Source organism: Triticum dicoccoides, chromosome 7B, assembly GCF_002162155.2.
Source record: "Triticum dicoccoides isolate Atlit2015 ecotype Zavitan chromosome 7B, WEW_v2.0, whole genome shotgun sequence".
Classification (NCBI taxonomy): Eukaryota; Viridiplantae; Streptophyta; class Magnoliopsida; order Poales; family Poaceae; genus Triticum; species Triticum dicoccoides.
In genome coordinates, this window is record NC_041393.1 from 715,140,091 (window position 1) to 715,145,933 (window position 5,843).

Genomic DNA, 5,843 nt, shown 5'->3' on the forward strand with positions numbered 1-5,843 from the left:
ATTTGGCCGGAAACTGCTAAGTGCTGCTTACACTAGTGCAGAACCGGGCTTTAGTGCCGGTTCGTGACGGCCTTTAGTGCCGGTTGGCGAACCGGCACTAATGAGTGGGGACTAAAGGCCCCCCCTTTAGTACCGGTTCGTCACGAACCGGCGCTAAAGTGCAAACACGTGGCACGAGCCAGGCCCGTGTGCGTGTAGGACATTAGTACCGGTTGGTAACACCAACCGGTACTAAATGTTTGGGTGTTTTTTTTTGCTTTAATTTTGTGTTTTCAATTTGGCTTTATTTTCCATTTAATTCTTTTTTGTTTGCTGGTATTTCACGATACTACAAATTGTACACGTTATGCATATGTATTAAATAGATTTTTTCGTACGTAGAACCTCATATATATATATATATATATAATATATATATATATCATCGAATGTCTCACAGCTAGCCAACACCATTAACTATTCACACATATACACATGTATATACATATACAATTTCTACTACATGTTGCCTTGGTGCCTTCGGAGCACGATGACAAGTGGTTCATGGGGCGGTAGCGGGTAATAGTATTCTTCTTTCGGATCTATGACCTGGTCGAGCAAAAATCCGGCTATTTCCTCTTGAAGTGCTTGTATGCGGTCCGATGGTAGGAGCTTATCCCGCACCGATCTGAACTGTTAAGAAGGAGATCAATATGCATGTGTGTTAGTTGTGTGACTAGATATCGATAATGGTGTGAATAGTGTTCTGACAAAAACGTACCCAGTCCTGTCTATCAGATCTGCTCCTTTCGCACGTCATTATGCGAATGTTCTCACAAACGTAGTATGCACACAGATTATTCCCTTTCGCCTGCCTCAGGGCCTTTACGAGAATGGAATTGAATCAGATAATGATTAATCAAGCATAATAATTAATTAATGATATTGAAAAAAGAATTAAAGAGATGGTAGCTAGCTAGTACTACTTAATTACTTACCTTGGGTCGATGCCAAAATAACTTTTTTGGCCACGTGCCTGGAGTCACCTTGATGAACTATGCCCATGCCCTGCCTGCCAGCAAAGAAAATTTATAAAGGGGTTATTAAATAGTTCATATCAGGAACTAATTAATAGTTAATAATGATTGAAATTACCTGTTGACTATCCCCTTCACGATGGTGTAGTCTGTATCTTCTTTAGTTAGTGAGTCCAGTAATTCAACTTTTCCTTCCTCAACTTTAATGTCTAACAAGACCCAGTGCCAACTGCATACGCACACGTTTGCATGTCTTAATTAAGCGGGCATGTGCATAAAATTAATCGACTACCGTAAACCGTATACACTTAATTATTAACATCTAGCTAGCTAGTAAGCAAAAACAGAATTTGTAGTACAAGATAGTGTGACTCACGGGAAGTTGTAAGAAAGTAGTATATCTTCATTGGTATTGAGGCGCTTCAAGAACTCTAGCATGCTTTCTTCTACATCATCTCGACAATATTCAATCTGCCATATGTCCTGATTAATGGTATTTGGGTCAATGAACCCAACGCCATAGCGTCCAGCTTTTTTCATTTCATACATCTTCATCCTGCATATAATACCACAAAAAAGAATATAGTGAGGATAATTACATGTAATGATTGATCAAAATTATCACTACATAACTAGCTTGAGACTTAAATTACAGAAAGAAATCACTTACAGACAATAGCAACTGACGATAGACTTGTCGAGTGCGTCTTGATTAAATAAATGAAATAGTTCTGGATACTCAATGGCCAGAGCTTTCTCATGGTAATAATGCTCATGCTTGACATTCACCATGAGGGACTCTCGATTGGAAATATTGGTAATGTTCATGTACCATTGATGCAATTGATACATTCTCATTGGGAGGTTCTTGACCTTGTCTGGATGGACCAAAGGTTTGCCCCGGACATATTGCCATGCTATTTCCGATTCTTTAAGCGCAGACATGGGCTCGATTTCGAGGAGTTGTCCAACAGAGATATTGAGCATTTGAGCCTGCATTATATGATCCTCTGTTATTACCACATCGCCATGCTGGGGAACGCTAACGGTTTGCCCACAATAATATTTGGCGCGCGTACTACTCATCTCATGTGTTGTTGGCACAACAAGCGGGGGGATCGCTTGCGCCGCCTGTTCTCCCAAGTGGGGAACGGTTTTTCCGCATTTTTTGCCAGCTGCTTGTTGGCTCGAGCTTGAGCTCGCTTCCTTCTGTAGTCGTGCTCAATGTGCCTTCCTGGTTTGGCGCTCATAGTCCGAGTCAACAGGCTTGGGAGTTGGTTCTCTAGCCATACGAATGAAGTGGTCAATTACTTTCTCAGACACTTTCTCCTTTGGCGGCGGTGCCAGTTTCGGTCCAAAATGGGCATCCACTTGGGCTTGCACTATGGCTGTGTTTTGCTCCTTAGTCATGTCGTAAGGCCTCTGAGGAAGAGGAGCGAGGCTTGGACCATATTTATACCGCTTGCCTTTGCATGTACTTCCTGAACTACCTCGACTCGTACCGCTACGCACCAAAGCTGCGGGATGTCTCTCTGCGATTGCTGAGACGGCGGAGAAGGCTGACGTGGAGTTGGACCAGAAGAAGTGGCCTGACGATGTGCCGGACTTGAAGCAGGAGGTGTGGCCTGACACGGTGCCGGACTTGCAACCGGAGAAGTGGCATGACGCTGTGCCGGGCTTGAAACCGGAGGAGTCAGCTCACGCGTTCAGGGACTTGGAGGAGGTGGCGGACTTCGAGGAGGATTCATCTCACGCGTTCGTGGACTTGAAGGAGCGGGAGTCTGCCGACTCGATGGCGGACTTCGAGGAGTCGGCAGACAACGCGGTGTCGGTGGACTTCGAAAGATTATGCAATCCTTTCTCCATAGGATGATACGATGCATGGCCTCTCCGAGTGTGCGCTCGTCTTCACCTCCAGGAATTTCAAGCGTTAGCCCCGAATATGGGTCCACCACTTCATCAACCATGACACGAGCATAGCCCTCTGGAATTGGGATGCAATGGTAGGTTGCTTCGGGGGTAACTGGAAAAGCAACGCCGTCCGCCACCTTCATGGATATGTTCTTCATTTTGGAGTGTAGCTCGCAGTTAGTGTTCTCTATGATGTCATCCACAGGGTATTTATCCAGCAGTGTGTCGCCGGGGGCAAAACCAACGCTGCTTCTCGGCATGGATGGGACGGTGCTATCCAATGCTGGACGATCATCCGCTTGCTGCTGCCGCTGCTGAGACCCCCTTTCCTGGCTAAGTGAGTCGATCTGCTGCTGCTGCTGCTGGAATTTGAGTGCCAGGTCCGCGTGCCTTGCTTCTAGGCCTTGAAGGCGTTCCGCGTCCTGCTTCCTCTGCTCCTCCTCCAGCTTCCTCTTCTTCTCCTCCTCCATCTTCTTTCTTGCACGGGACCTGTAGTCGTCATTCCAGTCCGAAAAGCCCTCATACCAGGGAATAACACCCATGCCTCGTGTTCTTCCTGGGTGTTCAGGATTTCCCAGGGCGTGCGTAAGCTCGTCGTTCTCTCTATTGGGCGTGAACACCCCTGCTCGAGCTTCTTCTATTGCGTCAATTATCTTTTGTTCAGCTCCTTTTAGACTTGCCTTCTTCGAAACCAGGCCTGTCTTTGGGTCCAATGCCCCCCCATGCACATAGAACCAAGTTCTGCACCTGGGGGGCCAGTGCCGGGTAACCGGAGTGCACCCTGCATCCTCCATCTCTTGCTCAGACTTATCCCACTTAGGCAATGCCACCGCGTAGCCACCTGGACCAAGCCTATGGAACTGCGTCTTTCTTGCGGCATTTGCCTTATTTTTCATCGACCGTTCCTTAGATATTTCTGAATCCTTGAAGGTCACGAAATCGTCCCAATGTTCTCTTTGCTTCTCCAGTGTTCCGTTGAAATCTGGAGTCTTCCTTTCATTAGCGAGGTAGTTGGCCCATACAGTTTTCTTGTGGGTGTTGAATGCAATTGCCATCTTCTTAAGAGCAGCGGCCTTGACTTTGTCCACATTTGCTTTAGTGAAATGATCTGGTAGGGTGAAATGTTCCATCAGAGATTTCACCAGGTCTTCTTTGGCTCTGCCATCGACCCAAGTAACACCTGGACGTTTAGTCTTTGGCTCTTTCCATTCTTGAATGGAGATCGGGAGTTTGTCCTTCACAAGAACTCCGCACTGACGAGTCCACCTGTTCGCAATGTTCTTAGGCGTGAGGGGTTCGCCACTAGGTTTGATGGATTCGATGTGGTACTTTACACCATCCTTCAACAATCTGCCCGGGCCTCGCTTTGTCTTGCTGTCTGCAGAAGCAGATTTGCTCGATCCGGAGGGCTGAAAGAAGAAAGATCGATTTGTTAATATATCTTCAATAAAAAAACATGTGATGATCACCATGATGCATGCTTATATAAATATACCTCGCCGGTAGTGTTTGTTATTTGAAGATCAGCATTGTCTGTGTCATCACAAACATTGTCTGTGTCATAATCATAATCATAGTTCATGACTTCATCAGCCCGGTCGTCGAGATCGAATATCTTTTCATCACCCTCTCCGGTATTGTTAGGATATTGGGAGCCGTCATCTGCTTCATTTAGATCATCTAGCCTGTGAGGGCTGCGTATGATGTCGAACAATTCCTCTTCTCTCTCTCTGCCGGTATTGTCCGCCATAGCTTTTACTTTACTAATAATACAGAAGAAATATAAAACAATTTAGTATTCAAATTACAATGCATGGATGCAATTAATCAATAAGGAAAATCTGAATCTCGAATACATCCTCTCGAATATATAATCTCGAATACATCATCGTCTTAATATATATAATCTCGAATACATCGTCTCGAATACTATATATTGAATACATCACTGGCTAGGTACCTAATAAAGATCGAGTACTACAGAAGAATCTAGGGCACCACTCGCGGTTCCTGGGGCGCGGGCGGTGCACACCCAAAGAGAAGGAACCATCACAGGATCATATCTCCGGTCATCTGCCTAAAGAACCCGCCAAGTAGTGGAGAACCTGACGTCGTCCATAGCAGCCATGTAGCGATGGACATGCTCATCTTCCTCCCTGACACGGCGACGCACCACCTCCGGCGGGGCCGGCTGCCTCTGCACCGAATGTGGCCCACACGAACGCCACCAAAGAAGATCAGGGTCGACGACGGGACCCGAGGTCGGGTTCCTCACCAAGCGGCGCGCCCCTCTAGGTAGCACCTCCCAATGCTAGCCCGGCGGAGCCCAGTCCTGGACATGGGTCCCCTGAAGCATGACGTCGTCGCGAATGGGTCGATGGCGAGGATGCGGGCCGGGCATATCGTCGAGAACAAATACTATATGCCCGCAAAAAGTAACATTTTTTAAATGATTGGATTGTGATAACTAAAATTCTATATATATGCAAATTCTAACAATTTGACATTAATCTAATTCATCTAACTAAAACTAATTCTAAAATTTCATGATTATATAACTAACATTTCCATAACAATTCTAATATTTATATAACTAAAAAACAGAAAAATTGCTAACATTTCTATAAATATTTCTATAACTAAAAACAGAAAACATTTATAACATTTCTATAAAACTAACATTTCTAATATTTATATAACTAAAATACAGAATAATTTCTAACATTTCTATAACTAAAAAACAGAAAAATTTATAACAAACAAACTAATGTGTGTAGTGTGTGTGTGTGTGTAGTACTATGTGTGTGTGTGTGTGGACATTGGCGGCCATGGCGAGCTCACTGGCGAGGCGACGACGGGGCGGCGACGAAGGGGCGACGGGACGGGACGGCGACGACGGGGCGACGGGATGGGACG